The 21,710-nt window shown below is 40.8% G+C and overlaps 1 pseudogene; it reads right to left on the bottom strand.

The window, feature by feature from the left end:
• Positions 1 to 18,422: 18,422 nt before the first annotated feature.
• LOC100351180 (ubiquitin-conjugating enzyme E2 N-like) lies at positions 18,423 to 19,001 on the bottom strand (annotated as a pseudogene).
• Positions 19,002 to 21,710: the final 2,709 nt, after the last annotated feature.

Below are 21,710 nucleotides of genomic sequence, written 5' to 3'. Positions count from 1 at the left end.
AGAAGTGAAGCAGCTGGGCCTCGAACCAGTACCCATATGGGATGCCAGCACTGCAGGCAGTGGCTTTACCCTCTACGCCATGGCATCGGCCCCTATTGCTAATTTTTAAAGGGATAGCATACTGTTTTCCACAGTGGCTGTACCAATTTACATTCCCAGTAACATGATAGAAGAATTGCCCTTTTGGGGTACAAGCATAGTGGTACAATGGGTTAAACTACTGCTTTGGGGGCAGCATCCCATATCACAGTGGCAGTTGGAGTCCCAGCTACTTCACTCCCAGCTAGTACATCCTGGGAGGCAGCAAATGATGATTCAAGGGTTTCAGGCTTGCCACCCACATGGGAGACCCATGCGGAGTGCCTGGCTCCTGGTTTCAGCCTGCCTATTGTGGGCCTTTGGAAAATGAACCCATGGACCAAAGACTCATGTTCATATTAATATTTCTCTCTCTCTGAAATAAAGAAAAACCTCAAACAAAATTAGAGATGAAAAAGGAGACATTACATATGATATCACAGAAATACAAAGGCTCATAAGAAACTACTTGTATAACTCCATGCTAGCAAATTGAATAACCTCAAAATATATGGGTTGGAAGTGAACCAGCCGGTACTCAATCCAGTACTCTGATATGAGATGCTAGTGTTGAAAGTGGCAGCTCAACCTGCTGCCTCACAATACCAGCTCCATCAGTTTGCTATTTGATGAGATTTTTTACATCTATGTTTATAAAGGATATTGGTCTTTAGTTTCCTTCTTGTGTTGGTGTTTGGTTTCAATATCAAGGTAATGCTGGCCATGTAAAGAGTTTGGTAGAATTCTGTGCTTTTCAATATTTTGGAATAGTTTGACAAGTACTGGAGTTAGTTCCTCTCTAAACTGTTTTGTGGAATTCATTTATAAAGCTATCAGGTCCTAACTTTTTCCTTCATGGGAGACTTTAAATTACTGCTTCAATCTCATTATTTATTATTGGTCTACATAGATTTCCTATATTTTGATTTAATCTTAGTAAGGTATTGTATTCAGGAGTTTGTTAGTCTGGCTAAAGGTTTGTCTATTTTATTTACATTTCCCAAAAGTAGCTTTTTGTTTTATTTTATTGATGTTTTGTATTTTTTTAGTTTCAATTTCATTTGATTCTGTTCAGATCCTTATTATTTATTGCTTTTTGCTACATTTGGGTTTGATTTGTTCTTGCTTTTTCAAGTCCTTGAGGTATATTGTTAGATTGTTCATTTGAAATCTTTCTTTTTTGAAGTGTATGCACTTATTGCTGTAAACTTTCCTCTTAATACAGCCTTTGCTGTATGCCACCCCCCCACACACACATATACACTTAAAAAAATATTACTTGTTTTTGGGCTGGCACTGCGGTATGGTAGGTTGGGCCAGCATCCCATATGGGCACAGGTTCGTGTTCTGGCTGTTCCTCTTCTAATATGGCTCTCTGCTGATGGCGTGGGAAAGTGGGGGAGGATGGCCTGGGTGCTTAGGTCCCTGCACCCACGCAAGAGACCCAGAAGAAGCTCCTGGCTCCAGGCTTTGGATTGGCCCAGCTCCAACCATTGCAGCTATTTGGGGAGTGAACTGGCAGATGGAGGATCTCTCTTTCTGTCTCTCTCACTCTGTCTGTAACTCTGCCTCCCAAATAGATAAATAAATCTTTTAAAAAATATTTACTTATTTGAAAGGCAGAGTGACACAACAAGAGAGAGAGATAGAGACAGAGATCGTCCATCTGCTGGTTCAGTCCCCAAATGCCTGGAATAACCAGAGCTGAAGCCAGGAGCCAGGAACTCCATCCAGGTTCTCCACATGGGTGACAAGAATTCAAACACTTGGTCCATCATCTGCTGCTTTCCAAGTGCATTAGCAGGAACCTGGATAGGAAGCACAACATAGCAAAACTTGAAGCAAGCACTCCAATATGGGATGTGGACCTCCTTTGTGGCAGCTTAATTTGTTGCATTGCAATATCCATCCCTATACCCGGCTAACTTTGGTTTGTTGTGATTTTGTTTCCATTTCTTTGAAGAAATGTTTTGGCTTTCTTTGTAATTCCGTCAGTGATCCGTTAGTCATTCAGGAGCAGGTACCATTTCTATGTATTTATAAATTTTCTATTGTTCTGCCTATTGATGATTTTTTTAAAAGATTTTATTTGTTTACTTGAAAGTTAGAGTTACAGAGAGGCAGAGGCAGAGAGAGGTCTTCCATCCGCTGGTTCACTCCTCAGATGGCAGCAACAGCCGGAGCTGTGCCAATCCAACACCAGGAACCAGGAGCATCCTTCAGGTCTCCCACGAGGGTGCAGGGCCCAAGGACATGGGCCATCTTCTACTGCTTTCCCAGGTCATAGCAGAGATCCGGACTGTGAGTGGGGCAGCCAGTACTCAAATAGGCGCCCACATGGGATGTCAGCACTGCAGGCGGTGGCTTTACCTGCTATGCCATAGCGCTGGCCCCCCATTGATAATTTTTAGTGTCATTTCATTATGGTCTAAGAATATGCATGTTATCTTATCAATTTTTAAAATTTTACTGAAACTTGGTTTGTAGGCTATCCTGGAAAATGTCCTATGTGCTTATGAGAATATATATTCTATAGCTGTTGGATGAAATGTTCTGTAAATGTCTGTAAAGTCCATTTGCTCCATAGTATCATTCAACTCTGATGAATCTTTGTTGATTTTGTTTGGATGATCTGTTGATGACAATGAGTGTTGAAGTCCCCCATTATTACTGTATTGGAGTCTGTCTCTTCTTTGAGGTCTAATAATATTTGCTTTATGTATTTGGGTGGTCTGATGTTGGGTGCATATTTATCTTAAATCTTGGTAAACTGATCTTTTTTATCAATATCTAATATCCTTGTTGGTCTCTTCTTACAGTTTTTGATTTAAAGTTATTTTATCTGATATGACTATAGCTCTCCTGTTCATTTTCATTTTCCATTTGCATGGGATATCTTTTTCCAACTCTTCACTTTCAGTCTGTGTATATCTTTATCTTTGAAGTTTATTTTTGGTAGGCAGTGTATAATTGGGTCTTTTTGTTTTTTATCCATTTGGCCAGTCTATATTTTCGACTAGGGACTTTAAATCATTTGTATTCAAGATTAATATCTATAGATAAAATCTAAATCTTATCATTTTGTGGGTTGCTTACTGAGTACAATCAATCACTGTTTCTGTTTCAATCTCTGTTTCTTTCTGCCTCTCATTCGTCTTTGTTTTTTGGTAGCTTTCTGTCATAATAAGTTTGGATTATCTTCTTTTTCTCTTCTGTGTATCTGCTCCTTTGGAAAATTTTTTTTATTGTCATTTGTTTTCATGATGATTTTTAGGATCCTTTTGCTGCTAATGTAGGACTACCTTAGAATTTCCTGTATGGCTGGTCTGCTGGTGATGTTTTTGCTTGTCTGATAAACACTTAATTTCTCCTTCCCTTCTAAAGGTTATTTTCACTGGATATAGTATTCTTGGTTGGAATTTTTTTCTTCTATCTAGATCTTGAACATATCATCCCATTTTCTTCTTACCTGTATGGTTTCTGCTGAGAAGTCTGCTGTTAATCTAATGAGTTTTACTTCATATGTTACTTGGAATTTTTCTCTCATTGTCTTTAGGGTTCTCTTGTTGTCATTTCCTTTTTACAATTTGACTATTACATACTTTGGGGCAGTTCTTTTTTGGTTGAGACTCGCTGGGTCCTTTGAGCTTCCAGTATCTGAACATGTATTTCTCTTTAAAGACTTTGGAATTTTTAAACTATTATTTCATTCAATAGATTCTGAATGCCTTCTTCCTTTTCTTCTTGAAGTATCACTACAATATGAATGTTTGCTTACTAGTATCCAGTTTGTCTTGTAGGCTTTCTTCATCCTTATTAATTCTTTTCTATTTATTTATTTAGTTAGTTGTCTGACTATGTTATTTCAAGTCTTGTCCTCAAGTAAGAAAGTCTTTATTCCTCTTGGTCTATTCTACTGTTGAAACTCTCAGTTCTATTTGTTTAAATTCACTGATTAAAGTTTTCAGCCAAACAATAGCCTGACAAAATCTTTTTAATGATTTCTCTTTGTTGTTTTTGTCATTTATATCATGCATTGTTTCCTCATTTCTTCTAATTGCCTGTCTGTATTCTCTTGCATCTTATTGAATTTCCTTAGGATCATTATTTTGAATTCCTTTTCAGACATTTCATAGATTTCCTTCAGATCAGGATCTATTTCTGGAGAACAATTGTGTTTTTTTAGCTTTGTCATGCTTCCTTGCTTCTTGATGTTTCCTGTGTCCCTATGTTGTTGTCTCCATATCTGGTGTATAGTTTCTTCTTTATGGAGTAGTTTTTGTTGGCAACAACTTTTCTGTTCAAATAGAATGTAGAGTGTCAGTTACATAGTTGCTTTCACTTTGATTCCAGGTGTTTGGTTCCAGAAGTTTACCTCTAAGTTTTTTTCTTCCTTTTCAGCTATAATGAATGTTAGCATTGTCTGTGAGTGCCACAGTTGACTAGTCTGCAGCAGTTCATGGAGGTGATAGTGTGACTTTGAAGTGGACCTGGGCTTCCAAAGGTATATGTCTTTAGGCCCCAGAGAGCTGGGTGTCAATTGCACTGTGATTTGTGATGGCAGTAGCTATGTTTCTGGTGCTGGGGACACTAAGATTTCAATTTCCTTGTTCCACCAGGCAAGCCTGATTGATACTGGGACTTCAGGCACCAAGATCTGCATCCCTGAAACTGTATCATGTGGATAAGTCCTTCTGTGCATTTGAGTGATGCTGGGGCTTATCACATCACATCCCCAGTACCACTACTGGGAAATGTTAAGAGGACCTTTCCAAGGTTCCGTGGGGTGAGTGCTGGGGATTTTACACTGGCAGACACAGGTCTGGAGCAATACAGTGCAGGTAGGATCTTCTGAGTCCCACAGGATTTGTTCAGGTGACTGAGAAGTGTGGTGCTAGCATTCATGATCCCAGAGCTGCAGGAGAGGAAAGGAACATTGCTCAGGCCCCACAGGAAGTTTGTGCTAGGGATTATGCACTGGAAACCAAGGGCATGCAGCAGTAGAATGGAGATAAAGTCTTCCCTTAAATTCTAAAGGGCAAGCACAGGCGTTCCTAGGACTTACAGAGCTCGTCATCATAGTGCAGAGCTGAAGGATGTAATAAAGACCTTACCTAAGTGCCGGTTAGAGACCCAGCTGCTCTACTTCCAATCTAGCTCTCTGCTATGGCCTGGGAGAGCAGTGGAAGATGGCCCAAGTCCTTGGGCCCCTGTACCCATGTGGGGGACCAGGAAGAAGCTCCTGGATCCTGGCTTCGGATTGGTGCAACCCTGGTCGTTGTGACCATCCGGGGAGTGAACTAATGGATGGAAGACCTCTCTCTTTCTCTCTCTGCCTCTCCTCTCTCTGTGTAACTGTGACTTTCAAGTATAATAAATAAATCTTTTAAAAAAAAGTCCTTATCTAAGTCCTACATTTCATGCACAAGTTATTCTGGGCATTGTACATTGGCCGACACAGATTTGGGACAGTAGAGTGTAGATACTATCTGGTCCTCCCCAGGTACCACTGGGCGAGCATGGGTTTAGAGCAAACAGCTACAGAACCAGAGCTGCAGGATGCAATGAGTTCCTTACCTAGTACCCTCAGGGTGAGCCCAGATGAATCAAACAGTTGTAGTCCCAGAGCTGCATGACTCAGAGTATAATTTACCCAGGTCCCACAGGGTGATTTCAGGTTATATTGGGGGCTATGCTCTAGCAGGTGCAGGTCTGTACCACAAGAATGCAGATAGGGCCTTCCTCAGGCCCCATGGGGGAGCGCAGGTATCCCTGGGACTTACAGGACAAACATATAGAGCTGTACAATGTGGTGTCCTTACACAGATCTCACAGGGCGAGTGCAGGTTACACTGGAGATTGTGGAACAGCAGCTGCCCGCTTGAAGCACAGAAATGCAGACCCTCCAGGTCCACTGGTGAAGCCATTTACCCCTGGGATTGTAGCACCAACAGCCATAGTCCCAAAGCAACAGTACATAGAAGGGACTGCCCCTGGTTCCCAATGGTCACGCAAGCATGATTCTGAGGCTTGTGCCCTGGCCATCCAGTGCTCTGGGCTAAGAGATACAGCAGGGGGTCTTCCTCAGATCTGGTCCTCTGGGCCTGTGTATTGGCTGCTGCTAGCACTGAGCCCCAAGAGGGAGAGGGGACCTTCCCTAGATCCCACAAAGCAAGTAAGCATGGCTCTCGGGTTTATACGCAGCACTCCCAGAGCTACAGGATAGAGACAGGTCTGCTCTCTGCCCTTTGAACTGTCAGGCTTGGGGAGCTTCTTGTGGTGATGAGGCTGCTGACTGTCCCCTAAGAATGGAGTTAGGCAGTGGCTATGTGACAGTGGCTTAGGTCTGTGAACTTAGGGAGTCAAGGGAGGAAATGTAAGTTCCTTTTTTTGCAGCAACAGTCATTTGGACCTGAGTCAGCTTTCTAGAATAGATTTCCAGCTGTGTGGATGTGGAATCCCTCTGTAAATTATGGTGGTTTGTGGCAATGTTGGGGGTCACAGAGCCTTCCACTTACATTTTCCCCAGCAACATAGAGTTCTTCAGGCCTGGGAACCAGGGTAGGAGCTGTGGTGTGCTTCGCTCTGCTCTCTCCACTGGCTTTCCAAGTCTCTGTGCTGTTTAGATAGCCTGTCACTTTTCAATTTTATTTTCTTAAAGATGGAGAGAGAGAGAAAGGGGAAGAGAGAGAAAGCTTCCATCTGGTTCATTTCCCAAATGCTCATAACAACAAAGGCTTGGTCAGGCCAATGCCAGGAGCCAGGACTCCATATGAGTCTCCGTCATGAGTGACAGCAACTCAAGTACTTGGGCCATCCTCTGCTGCCTCCCTGGTGTGGTAGCAGGAAGCTGGAACAGATGCGTGGAGTAGCCAGGAGTTGAACCAGCTATTTCCATTTGGGATACAGGCATTCTGAATAATGTCAATTCCTGACCTCCCTCACCCCTCTCCACCAACACACATACCCACCACCATGTCTTTACTTAAGTTTCCTCTCAGCTCATCTCTAGATACATGATCCTTCCTTTGTTTTTCTGTTTCTTTTCTGTGGCAGAGGTGAGTACAGGGCTTCTCCGTTTAGCCATCTTGGATCCTTCCTTTCTTCCATCCTAAGAAAATTTTCTGCTGATTCATATTTTCTTTAGTGTTTTTTTTTAATCATGAACATGTGCTAATTTTGTCAAAGCCTTTTTCATCATTGATAGAGGTAATAATTATTTTTTATTAGATTTATTAACGTGGTACGTGGCTTGTAACAGTTTTATTGAGTGGTCCAGAGGGTACCCAGATATTTGGTAAAACATTATTCTGGGTGTGTCTGTGATGCTGTTTCTGGAAGAGATCAGCATTTGGACTGGTACACTGAGTAAAGCTGATCGACCTCTCCAATGTTGGTAGACATCAACCCATGTGTTGAGCATCTGAGTAGACAAAAGAAAAAAAAAGCAGAGGAAAGAATTCACTCTCCCTGCCTGGCTTCTTGAGCTGGAACACTAGTCTCCTCCATGTCTCAGACATGGACTCATACCATTGGTACTCTTGCTTCTCAAGTCTTCAGACTTGGACTAGAACTTAAAGCCATTGGTTTTTTTCATTCTCAGGCTTCAGACTTCTACCAAAACGAGGCCACTAGATTTCTTCAGATTCCAGCCTTCAGATAGCTAATCATAGACTTCTTAGCCTCTGTAAGCATTGAGCCAATGTTTAACATAAATGTATATATGTATATTTATATCATATGCATATATAGTATTTTAAAAGATGAGGTATAAGTTTAGAAAGATGAAAGCAGAAATTATTGAAGTAGAGAATAATAAAGTATCTGTAATTAATGAACCAAAATCATGTCTTTTGGGAGGAAAATTAATGAAATAGATGAACCACTAAGTAAATTTACCCTATGTCTTTCAACACCCACTTATTACCCTACAATGAGATTTTTCTATTTTACTCTTCCCCCTCTCTTCCTTATTACTCCCCATATTGATACATTATTTCCATTTTGTCATGTTATATAATGTTTGTATACAACTCTTCCACCCTCATTTCTTTTTTTAAGTTTATATGTACAGTTATAAATTATTAAATGCTCATCATTGGTTTTTTCACTCGGTTTTCTCCAGGTATAACTTGTTTGGATGAAGTTCATTTTCAGGAAGGGCCTATTAATACAGAATTCCCTACATTTGTGTGTTGAGACTGCTATTCTGTAGTCTTAAATTTTGAGGACAGTTTGACCAGAAATAAAATCCTTAATTCATACTTTCTTTGGGTTAGTGCCTTAAAAATGCTCCTTAGTCTTTGCTTGCTTTGTATGTTGGTTTTGAAAAGTCTGAGGCTTGTCTAATTCATTTCTCTTGGAGTATTTGATCTTTTTACCTGGTTTTATCTTTGTCTTTGGATCTAATAGTTTTACTATGATATGTCTCAGAGCTGATCATTATGGATTAATTTTCTCAGGTACCTAGTGATCCCTTACAATGTGTAGATTCAGCTGATTTTCTATTTCTGGGAGGTTTGCTTGGATTATAGTTTTAAATATTAGCTCCATTCCATTCTTTTGTTTGCAGTGACTCGGATAATACAAACATTACTATTTTTTTTGCTTGTCATGCAGTTCCAGTTCCCTACTTTCTCTTTATCCTTTTGTTAGCAGACAGAAGGGGTCCGTCACTTAGGGTGTCACCAGATAATCAGTCTCAAGTAGGAGTTGTTCAGAGGAAAATTTTGTTGTTTTGTAACAACTAAAGGAGACAGTAGGAAAGTATAGTTCCTGAAAAGAAACTACTTCCCAAGAACCAGTTTGCTAGGCCTTTAATAGCAAGTTAAGTGAGTAGCCACATGTAGAAAATGGGAAAGCAGGCCCTTCCTACTCAAGCAACATATGTCTTCCTACATTGTGTCTTGCAAACAAACTCTGGTGTGCGTGTTTGGTGCAGTGGCTTGCATTGCCACTTGGGATGGCAGCATCTCATAGTTGAGTGCCTGGTTTGAATGTTGGCTACTCTGCTTCTGATCCAGCATCTTACTAATGTACATCCTGGGAAGTAGTAGATGATAGCCCAAGTATTTGAGTCCCTGCCAACCAAGTGGGAAACACAGATAGGGTTCTGTGCTCCTGACTTCAGACAGGCCCAGCCCTGACTACTGTGGGCATCTGGGAAGTGAGCCAGCAGATGAAGATCTCTAGCCATCTATCTCCCTTCAAATAAAATGAAAGCAAGTACAGTAAAGGAAAAAAAAAAAACCTCTGACTCCAACTCCTTGCAGCTTTAACTGTTCCTCATTTGTGGTGGTTTGGCCCCCACTGAGTACTATATTACAAGATAAATTTTCTTAGAATGTCCATGAAATACAAGCCCATACTCTTGATAACAAATATCCTCTAAAACATTTCACTTATTATTTTTTTAGATTTATTTATTTATTGAAAAGCAGAGAGATGGGAGGAGAAAGAGAGAAAAGGGGGTAAGGGAACACAAAGATTCCATCTGCAGATTTACTCCCCAGATGCCCACGATAGGCAGGAGTGGGCCAGGCTAAGCCAGAAGCCAGGAGCCAGGAACTCCATATGGATCTCCCATGTGGATTTCATGGGCCCAGGTACTTGGGCCCGATCATCTGCTGCCTTCCCACATGTATTAGCAGGAAGTTGAGTGGGAAGCAGAGGAACCAGAACTTGAACTAGCACTCTGACATGAGATATTGGGCATCCCAAGTGGTGATTTAATCCATTGTGACAGAAGTGTCTGCTTCTTATTCTTCATTCTGAAAGGTAAGGGAAGAGGTCATTCTTTTTTTTTATGGTTTTAATTTGCATTTTTAAAAAACTTTTATTTAGTAAATATAATTTCCAAAGTACAGTTTATGGATTACAATGGCTTTTTCCCCCCATAACTTCCCTCCCACCCGCACCCCTCCCACCTCTCACTCCTTCTCCCATTCCACTCACATCAAGATTCATTTTCAATTATCTTTATATACAGAAGATCGATTTAGTATGTATTAAGTAAATATTTCCTCAGTATGCACCCACACAGAACATAAAATATAAAATACTGTTTGAGTACTAGTTATAGCATTAATTCACATTGGACAACACATTAAGGACAGAGATCCCACATGAGGAATAAGTACACAGTGACTCCTGTTGTTGACTTAACAATTTGACACTCTTGTTTATGGCGTCAGAAATCTCCCTACGCTCTAGTCATGAGTTTCCAAGGCTATGGAACCCTCTTGAGTTCACTGACTTCGATCTTATTTAGACAAGGTATGAAAGATCTCTGTGAGTGAGATCCCAGTAGAAAGAACGGGCCATCAAAGAAGGAGGTACCTTTCTCTGAAGGGAGGAGAGAACTTCCACTTTGACTATGACCTTGTCTAAATAAGAGGTCATTCTTTTGTAATGATTTTCTACTGAACAAAGACTCCAGCAGCCCCAGGCTTAGAGGAGTGAAACTCTTACACTGTAAGGTTAAGTTGTGGGCCATAGAAATTGTAGACTTATAATAAATATTTGTTCTTTTGAAAAGCAGTTTCAGGTCTGATACTTGCTCACAAGAGTGTCTATCAAGAGGGTTAAGGGTAGATTCAGGGGCTTTCTTGTACTTAACAAAGAATGAGTGGTTAATAGAATCAAGTAGGCTCTCATCCAAATAGAATTCAGCTGGTCCTGAGTAGGCCCAATTTCCAAGTAATTGTCAACTTATTGCTAAACCTTGGGATGCTCCAACCACCACCTAGTATCACTTTCTTTTTTTTTTTTAATATTTATTTACTTATTTGAAAGGAAGAGTTAGAAGCAGAGGCAGAGACAAAGAGAGAGGTCTTCCATCTGCTGTTTCACTCCCCAAATGGCTGCAACGGCCAAAGCAGGGCTGATTTGAAGCCAGGAACTTCATCACGGTCTCCCTCGTGGGTGTAAAGGCCCAAACACTTGTGCCATCTTCTACTGCTTTCCAAGGCCATAGCAGAAAGCTGGATTGGAAGTGGAGCAGCCAGGTCTCAAACTGGTGTCCAAATGAAATGCTGGCTCTGCAGGTAGCGGCTTTACTCACTATGCCACAATGCTGGCCCTCTATTATCATTTTTTACAATCTTAGGGCAGACTAAAATCTCTGGATAATTTCACCTAGCAGGCTTCTAAAGACTTTTCAAGCCTTTTCAATTAGGCATAACTGTGAAGATGAACTGCCAATCTTTCCTGAGCAAGGTACTCCTTATCTGTTCCACTTTTGCTAATGGAGGTATGAGAGGCATGGTGTGTACATTATTTTTTTTTATCTGCACCTCCATGTTTATTGCAGCTCAGTTCACAATGGCTAAGACCTGGAATCAACCCAAATGCCCATCAACTGAAGACTGGATAAAGAAAATATGGGATATGTACACTATGGAATACTATACAGCGCTAAAAATAAATGAAATATGATCATTTGCAACAAAATGGATGGATCTGGGAAACATCATGCTGAGTGAAATAAGCCAGTCCCAAGTGGGCAAATACCATGTGTTCTCCCTGATCTGTGAGAACTAATAGAGCACCTAAAATGAAATTTGTAGGAGTGAAATTAACACTTTGAGAAGGGATGACTTGAGCTGCCCTTGTCTTCACTGTTGAGGAACAGTTTTGATTTTTGTTTTTTTTTTTCTTCATACTATTTGTTGAACTCTTTTTTTTAAACTTTTATTTAATGAATATAAATTTCCAAAGTACAACTTATGAATTACAATGGCTTCCCCCCAATAACTTCCCTCCCACCCGCAACCCTCCCCTTTCCCTCTCCCTCCCCCCTTCCATTCACATCAAGATTCATTTTCAATTCTCTTTATATACAGAAGATCAGTTTAGCGTATATTAAGTAAAGATTTCAACAGTTTGCACCCACATAGAAACACAAAGTGAAAAATACTGTTTCAGTACTAGTTATAGCATTAAATCATGATGTACAGCACATTAAGGACAGAGATCCTACATGAGGAGTAAGTGCACAGTGACTCCTGTTGTTGACTTAACAAATTGACACTCTTGTTTATGGCATCAGTAATCACCCTAGGCTCTTGTCATGAGTTGCCAAGGCTGTGGAAGCCTTTTGAGTTCACCAACTCTGATCATATTTAGACAAGGTCGTAGTCAAAGTGGAAGTTCTCTCCTCCCTTCAGAGAAAGGTACCTCCTTTGATGACCTGTTCTTTTCACTGGGATCTCATGCTCGGAGATCTTTCATATTTGTTGAACTCTTTACTTAACATAGAGTTAATCATATGTGTGTAAAATCAATTGAAAATAGATCTCAGTAAAAAATAGGAGTGGGAATAAGAGAGGGAGGGGGAAGTTTGTAACTGTAAAGCTGTATAGTTTTACATGCATTCCTACAGACTTACTTCTTCTTCTTTTTTTTTTTTTTTTTGACAGGCAGAGTGGACAGTGAGAGAGAGAGACAGAGAGAAAGGTCTTCCTTTGCCGTTGGTTCACCCTCCAATGGCCGCCGCGGCTGATCTGATGGCAGGAGCCAGGTACTTATCCTGGTCACCCATGGGGTGCAGGGCCCAAGTACTTGGGCCATCCCAGACTTACTTCTAAGGGTACAGTTTAAAAACTTGTCATGGGACTCCAAAATTCCATTATCTTGGTGGTAGATATGCCATCTTTAGTGTTAAAGTGATCATATTAAGTGATAAAATGAACATATAGATAGGATTAAGTGTTAAAGTGATCATATAAATAGGATCAAGAGCCTAGGAATAATAATAGACAGAATTAGAAAGGAGAGAATGTTCCAACATGGGAAACAGTCCATACAGTAGACTCATAGAATGACAATTGCTTTAAGTAACATTCTGACCTCAGAATCAACCCTTAAGCCTTCCTTCCTGGTCTGGCTGAAAAGCCCATGCGAACATTTTAGGCATGCAAAGCCAAGATGCTGTGGCAAAAAAAATGTTCTACATGAAGGGTATCTGTGAGCGAGACCCCAGCAGAAAGATGTGGCCATCAAAGAAGGATGTACTTTTCTCTAAAGAGAGGAGAGAACTTCCACTTTGCTTATGGCCTTGTCTAAATACTGACGGAGTTAGTGGACTCAAAAGGCTTCCATAGTCTAGGTAGCTCATGTCAAGAGCCTTGGGTGGTCACTGACATCATACATAAGAATGTTAATTGTTAAATTAATAACAGGAGTCACTGTGCACTAACTCCCCATGCAGGACCTCTGTCCTCAATGAGTTGTATTATGAGAGTTAACTGTGAAACTAGTTTTCACAGTTTTGTGTGTGTGTGTGGAAATTGTTGAGCTGTTTACTTAGTATAGAGTTGGTCTTCTGTGTACAAAGTTAATTGAAAATGAATCTTAATGGAGAATGAGACTGGGGAGAGGGAGGAGGAGGAGAAGTGGGAGTGTGGGTAGGAGGGTGTGTGTAGTTGGAAGAATAATTATATTCCTGAAGTTATACTTATGAAATTTATAATCCTTAAAAATAAATTTTTAAAAGATTTATTTATTTATTTGAAAGGCATTTAGAGAGAGATAGAGGGCAGATGCAGAGAGAAAGGTCTTCCATTCACTGGTTGACTCCCCAAATGGCTGCAATGGATGAACCTGGGCCGATCCAAAGCCAGGAGCCAGGAGCTTCTTCCAGGTCTCCCACGTGGGTGCAGGGGTCCAAGGACTTGGGCCAGCTTCTATTGCTTTCCCAGACCATAGAAAATAGCTGGATCACAATTGGAGCAGCCAGGTCTTGAACCAGTGTCCATATGGGATGCCAGCACAGCAGGCACCAGCTTTACCCGCTAGACTGCAGCACCAGCCCCACACATTTTTTTTTTAAAGATTTACTTGTTTATTTTGAAAGTCAGAGTTAGAGGGAAAGAGAGAGATCGAGATCTTCTGGGTTTAGTCCCAGATGGTCACCAACAGCCAGTGCTGCCTTTTCTACAGTTCTCTTTGGAAAGAGAAACTCTTAGCTTCAACAGTTCCACATAAAGACAAAATTGCATATCTCGCCTTCCATTGACCATTTCCATAAGGCTGCTGCCTCTACAAACTGTATTTCTTCTGCATTCGGTAGAGTTTCACTCGGGGATCTTTCCTACTTGAGTACACCAAGATTATCACTTCAGCACAGTTATGTGTAAGGGGATCTGAGACATGCAACCATGTGGCATGTTCAGAGTCTGACAGGGTTTGAGAAAGAAGTTTGTGTTCGCAAACACAAGGTGTCTGTATACTTGGGATGTTGCCAGATAATCAGACTGAAGTGGGAGTTGCTCAGAGGAAAGCTTTATTTACTGTGACAAGTCGAGGAGACAATGGGAAGGTATAGTTCCCAGAGAAACTGCGTCCTCAGAAGCAGCTTACTAGGGTTTATAGCAAGGGTTAGGGGAGTGTCCAGGATATTGAAAAGGAAGAGTGGGAGGGCCCTTCCTGCTTGCAGTGTATATATTTATACATTGTATGTTCAAAAATCTCACTCAAAATGGGTTTTTGCAGCTTGTTTGTGGTGGTCTGGCCCCTCTGAGTACAATGTTAGAAGAGCTTTCCTAAAACATCCACTCAAAAAAAAGTTCAAAGCAGTAAAATACTCCCAAAGTACAGCTTATGGATTACAATGGCTTTTTCACCCCATAACTTCCCTCACACCCGCAACCCTCCCCTCTCCTGCTCCCTCTCCCCTTCCATTCACATCAAGATTCATTTTCAATTCTCTTTATATACAGAAGATCAGTTTAGCATGTATTAAGTAAAACTTTCAACAGTTTGCACCCACATAGAAACACAAAGTAAAAAATACTGTTTGAGTACTAGTTATAGCATTAAATCATGATGTACAGCACATTAAGGACAGAGATCCTACATGAGGAGTAAGTGCACAGTGACTCCTGTTGTTGACTTAACAAATTGACACTCTTATTTATGGCATCAGTAATCACCCTAGGCTCTTGTCATGAGTTGCCAAGGCTATGGAGGCCTTTTGAGTTCACCAACTCTGATCTTATTTAGACAAGGTCATAGTCAAAGTGGAAGTTCTCTCCTCCCTTCAGAGAAAGGTACCTCCTTCTTTGATGACCTGTTCTTTCCACTGAGATCTCACTTGCAGAGATCTTTCATTTAGGTAGTTTGTTTGTTTGTTTGTTTGTTTGTTTTTTGCCACAGTGTCTTGGCTTTCCATGCCTAAAATACTCTCATGGGCTTTTCAGCTGGATCTGAATGCCTTAAGGGCTGATTCTGAGGCCAGAGTGCTGTTTAGGACATCTGCTATTCTATGAGTCTGCTGTGTATTCTGCTTCCCCTGTTGGATCGTTCTCTCCCTTTTTTATTCTATCAGTTAGTATTAGCAGACACTAGTCTTGTTTATCTGATCCATTTGACTCTTTTTCCTATCATTATGATCAATTGTGAACCGAAATTGATCACTTAGATTAGTGAGATGGCATTGGTACATGCCACCTTGATGGGATTGTATTGGAATCCACTGGCACGTTTCTAACTCTGCCATTTGGGGCAAGTCAATTTGGGATTGAGCATGTCCCAAATTGTACATCTCTTCCCTCTCTTATTCCCACTCTTATATTTAACAGGGATCACTTTTCAGTTAAGTTTCAACACTTAAGAATAATTATGTATTACACAATTATAAATCTTAGCAGTTCTTTCTCAGCCATGGCACTGCCTGTGTATTCAAAGGCTGTTGATTTTTGTGCATTGATTTTATATCCTGCTACTTTGCCAAACTCTTCTATGAGTTCCAGTAGTCTCTTAGTAGAGTTCTTTGGATCCCCTAAATAAAGAATCATATCGTCTGCAAAGAGGGATAGTTTGACTTCTTCCTTCCCAATTTGTATCCCTTTAATTTCTTTTTCTTGCCTGATGGCTCTGGCTAAAACTTCCAGAACTATATTGAATAGCAGTGGTGAGAGTAGACATCCCTATCTGGTACCAGATCTCAGTGGAAATGCTTCCAACTTTTCCCTATTCAATAGGATGCTGACCATGGGTTTTTCATAAATTGCTTTGATTGTATTGAGGAATGTTCCTTCTATACCCAATTTACTTAGAGTTTTCATCATGAAAGGGTGTTGAATTTTATCGAATGCTTTCTCTGCATCTATTGATATAATCATATGTTTTTTCTTCTGCAGTTTGTTAAAGTGGTGTATCACATTGATTGATTTGCACACATTGAACCATCCCTGCATACCAGGGATAAATCCCACTTGGTCTGGGTGGATGATTTTTCTGATGTGTTGTTGTATTCTATTGGCGAGAATTTTATTGAGGATTTTTGCATCTATGTTCATCAGGGATATTGGTCTGTAATTTTCTTTCAGTGCTGCATCTTTCTCTGGCTTAGGGATTAAGGTGATGCTGGCTTCATAGAAAGAATTTGGGAGGATTCCCTCTTTTTCAATTGTTCTGAATAGTTTGAGAAGAATTGGAGTTAGTTCTTCTTTAAATGTCTGGTAGAATTCAGCAGTGACTCCATCTAGTCCTGGGCTTTTCTTTGTTGGGAGGGCCTTTATTACTGTTTCAATTTCTGTCTCAGTTATGGGTCTGTTTAGGTTTCCTATGTCTTCATGGTTCAATTTAGGTAGATTGCATGTGTCCAGGAATCTATCCATTTCTGATAGATTTCCTGTTTGCTGGCATACAACTCTTTATAGTAATTTCTGATGATTCTTTTTATTTCTGTGGTGTCTATTGTTACGTTTCCTCTTTCATCTCTGATTTTATTGATTTGGGTCTCTTCTTTTTTTAGTTAGTTGGGCCAATGGTGTGTCAATTTTATTCATTTTTTTTAAAAAACCAGCTCTTAGGCCTGCGCTGTGACTCAATAGGCTAATCCTTCACCTTGTGGCGCCAGTATACCGGGTTCTAGTCCTGGTCGGGGTGCTGGATTCTGTCCCGGTTGCCCCTCTTCCAGTCCAGCTCTCTGCTGTGGCCCGGGAGTGCAGAGGAGGATGGCCCAAGTGCTTGGGCCCTGCACCCGCATGGGAGACCAGGAGAAGCACCTGGCTCCTGGCTTTGGATCAGCGCGGTGCACCGGCTGCAGGGGCCATTGGAGGGTGAACCAACGGCAAAGGAAGACCTTTCTCTGTCTCTCTCTCTCACTGTCCACTCTGCCTGTCAAAAAAAAAAAAAAAAAAAACAGCTCTTCATTTCGCTGATTTTTTGTAATTTTTTTTGGATTCAATCCCGTTGATTTCTTTTCTCATTTTAATTATTTCTCTTCTCCTACTAGATTTGGGTCTGGTTTGCTGCAGTTTCTCTAGATCCTTGAGATGCGTTGAAAGCTCGTTTATTTGGTGCCTTTCCAATTTCTTGATGTAGGCACCTATTGCTATAAACTTTCCTCTCAACACTGCTTTTACCGTATCCCGTAAGTTTTGATATGTTGTGTTGTTATCCTCATTTACTTCCAGAAAGTTTTTGATTTCTCTTTTGATTTCTTTGACCCCGTGTTCATTCAGGAGCATGTTGTTCAATCTCCATGTGTTTGCATACTCTCTAGGGAAACCTGAGTCTCTAATTTCCAACTTCATTCCACTGTGGTCTGAGAAGCTGCATGGTATGATTCTAATTCTTTTGAATTTGCTGAGACTTGCTTTATGGTCTAGTATGTGGTCGATCCAAGAAAAGGTTCCATGCACTGCTGAGAAGAATGTAAATTCTTTAAATGTAGTATTGAAAGTTCTGTATATATCTGTTAGATCCATTTGGGCTATAGTGTTGATTAAATCTGCTGTTTCCTTGTTGATCTTCTGTCCGGATGATATGTCTATCTCTGAGAATAGAGTATTAAAGTCCCCCAGTACTATTGTATTGGAGCCTGAGTCTCCCTTTAAGTCCCTTAACATGTCTTTTAAATAGACCGGTACCCTGTAATTAGGTGCATATACATTTATAATAGTTACATCTTCCTGTTGAATTGAACCCTTAATCATTATATAGTGCCCCTCTTTGTCTCTCTTAACAGTTTTTGGGTTAAAGTTTATTTTGTCTGATATTAATATGGCTACACCTGCTTTTTTTTTGTTTTTTTGTTGGCATGGAATATCTTTTTCCAACCTTTCACTTTCAGTCTGCATGCCTCTTTGTTAGAGAGATGTGTTTCTTGTAGGCAACAAATAGTTGGGTTGTGTTCTGTGAGCCAGTCAGCCAAACGGTGTCTTTTAACTGAAGAATTCAGACCATTAATGTTCAATGTGACTATTGATATGTAGTGACTTTGCCCTGCCATTTTCCCGGAAATATTTTCTAGTATATGCTTTGAGCTTCCCATGCTCTTTTTTTTTTTTTTTTTTTTTTTAGATTTGCTAATGTGCATTTAATCACCAAAGGACTGAAGATGTCTGGGCTTTTATTCTGTAATATTTCTAAGACTGTGTCCATTAAATGCAAACAAAAAGGAAGAAGTCTTGGCAGAACAGGAGAAGTGATGCATACTTGATGATCAGATCGATTTAAATATTATTCATGGCATATAGCCTAGTCCATGCTCTAGCTGTTTCTATGGCTTGGGCTTCATTGGTCTTCCACTGCTCCGCTACGTCATTTGCTAATGGATCATCTGGATTGGGAGCACTTAACAAAGCCTGGATCGATAGCAGAACTGTGCGGATCTGCAGTGCTGGGGACCACTTATCTTTCAAAATATCTAAACATATTCTTCCCAACTTGTCTACATTAGGATGATAAATTTTGGTCATGAAACGTACTTTAGGGGCTGCCATTGGGTATTCTTCTGGAAGGAATAGTTCAAGTTTAAAAGTCCCTCCCTCAAAGGGGGAATCCTGGGGGCCAGCAATGACCACATGAAAATAGCGGGCGTTGCTCTCATCTGGTTCTGCTTTAATGCCAGGAACTGGTTCTGCCAGCAAACGCTGGGTTTCCTAGATGATCCTGCGGGGCAGCCCGGCCATCTTGTCAGATCCCGAGTTCGGCCTCTAGTCTCGTCTCCGGCTCCGCTCGCCTCACGCACGAGTCTCCCATGCTCTTTTACTGGTAGGTGTTCTTCCTTTCCCTTCTTTCATATTGATGGCCGTGTTTCTGTGTTTCTGAGTGTAGCACATCTTTAAGTATCTTTTGCAGGGCCGGACGAGTGGCCACAAAGTCTTTCAATTTCTGTTTGCTATGAAAGGTCTTTATTTCACCTTCATTCACAAATGAGAGCTTGGCAGGATATAATATTCTGGGCTGGCAGTTTTTCTCTCTTAGTACCTGGGCTATATCTCGCCATTCCCTCCTAGCCTGTAGGGTTTCTGATGAGAAGTCAGCTGTGAGTCTAATTGGAGATCCTCTGAGAGTAATCTGACATTTATCTCTTGCACATTTTAGGATCTTTTCTTTATGTTTCACTGTGGTGAGTTTAATTACAATGTGTCGTGGTGAGGATCTCTTTTGGTCATGTTTCCTAGGGGTTCTATGAGCTTCCTGTACTAGGACGTCTCTGTCCTTCTCCAAACCTGGGAAATTTTTAGCTAGTATCTCACTAAAAAGCCTTCTAATCCTTTCTCCCTCTCCATGCCTTCAGGAACTCCTAGAACCCGAATATTGGGTTTTTTAATAGTATCTTGTAGATTCCCAACAATATTTTTTAGATTTCTAATTTCCTCGTCTTTTCTTTGGTCTGACTGTATCCTTTCCTGTTCTCTGTCTTCTAAGTCCGCTATTCTCTCTTCTGTTTCACTGACTCTGTTTTTAAGGCTCTCTAATGTGTTTGTCATTTGATCTATTCAATTCTTCATTTCATTATGATTTCTCATCACTATCACAGTTTCATGTTCTACTAGTTGCTTCATTTCATTTTGATTCCTCCTTAATATTTCATTTTCATGAGAGAGATTTTGTATCCTGTCCAGTAAGGATTTCTGTAGTTCAAGAATTTTTTTTTGAGAACTTCTTAATGTTCTTATCAATTTTTTGAGATCTGTTTCTTGCATTTCTTCTATCTCATCATCTTGAATTGGGTTGTCTTGTTCATTTGGGGGCATCATAGTGTCTTCCTTGCTCTTGTTTCCTCTGTTTCTGCATTTGTTGCTTGGCATTGTGGAGATATTCTTTGATTTCTTTGCTGTGGTGTTTTTTCTCGTTATACTATGACTCTAGATTAAGTGGACTGTCTGCTTTTGATGGATCCTTAGAGGCATGTGATCGGTGTGGCCAGAGAGCTCTGTTTGGTTCTTCAGGGTTAAGGGTGTGCCAAAGGTGAATCACCCAGGTTGTTCTTTCTCTCGCTTGCTTGCTCTCTCTCTCTCTCTCTTTTTTAACTCAGAAGGAAAGTAATTCCGCACAGCTGAGCGGAATTGAGGGTAGTCAATGTATGAAATCTGACCTCTGTGGGTATAATATTTGTCTGCTCTGCCCCAAGGACCACACAAAGGGTCTATGCAGTCCTCCGTGTGATCTCAAATTTCCCTGCATGTTCACAGTATCAGTTCATTAGTTCCACACCTTCACTAGGTCCTAACCTTCTGTTATTTCTCCCCACCAGAGTCAGGTTTTTCTGCTTGGTTGATGGCAGGCGCTGCTTCCTCCAAAATGCCGCCTGCTCTTTGTCTTGCTTGCCTTTGTAAACTGAATGGAGAGAGAGGCTCGTGTCCATGCCGGTCCCTTTTATTTATTTATTTTTTCTCTCCTCTAGTTAGCCTGGTGAACTTTCCCCAGCAGGGCTTCAAGCCTCGTTCCCGCTAGGCTCTTTTCGGCCTTTTCCCCGCCAATGTCTCAGGCTACTGACCTCACCTCCCCTTCCAGCACTGGTGCATAGACTCCACAACTGGGCTCCCGAGCTGTGGGCGTCCTTGCTCTCCCCGTAGGTCCTCCGTGTCACATCCACTAGATCCGGAAGAGTTTCCTCTGCAATTTATTTCCCGAGCCTTTCCCTGAAACTACAGTAACTCCACTTTTATTAAACTATCTTTTCCCAGACTATCAGTGCGTGCCCTCACTATTCTGCCATCTTGGCTCTGCCCCTCCACCACTAATTTTAATGGTACCAAGATTTGGATCAGGACCTCCTGTACAATTCCTTGTGTCACATGTTATACAGGTCAAGGGGCTTTTCCATATCAGGCAGTCTCAAAGAAGGAGCTTCTAATAAGAGCCCTTTTAGCCTCTTAGTGGCCTGATCATATTGTTTACCCTGTTGGAAACAATTTCCTTTCCTTTTAATACATCACTTTGCTATTAGACCAAAGTTGGGTATCCCAATCCAGCAGAATCTGGCCATTCCCAGGAATCTGTGTAATTATTTTTATAGTAAAGATATATATTGCCAATTTACAGTCTTGGGATAGGCTCTGCTGTCTTTGGGACATTATAGAACCTTTTCTTTCGAAATCTGTACTTTTCTTTTGATTCTCTGTACCCCTTCCCTACCAGACATGTTAAGGTATGAATGGTGTTTTTACAACTTCTCCTCCTTTGGAGGACTAGTTATAAGAATGTCATCTACATATGTAAGTCTGTCTCTTTTTTTCTAATTTGTGTTCCCTCTGTTCTTTGCTCAAAATTTCTGAAAAGAATAGGATAATTTAAAAACCCTTGGGGCAGAACAGTCAAGCAATACTGTGACTTCTGGTGAGTTTTGGGGTCTTCTCAAAGGCAAATAGTTTTTGGAATTCAGAGTCCAA

The sequence above is a fragment of the Oryctolagus cuniculus genome, chromosome 13 (genome assembly GCF_964237555.1).
Source record: "Oryctolagus cuniculus chromosome 13, mOryCun1.1, whole genome shotgun sequence".
Lineage (NCBI taxonomy): Eukaryota > Metazoa > Chordata > Mammalia > Lagomorpha > Leporidae > Oryctolagus > Oryctolagus cuniculus.
This window is presented reverse-complemented; position numbering and strand designations above follow the sequence as displayed.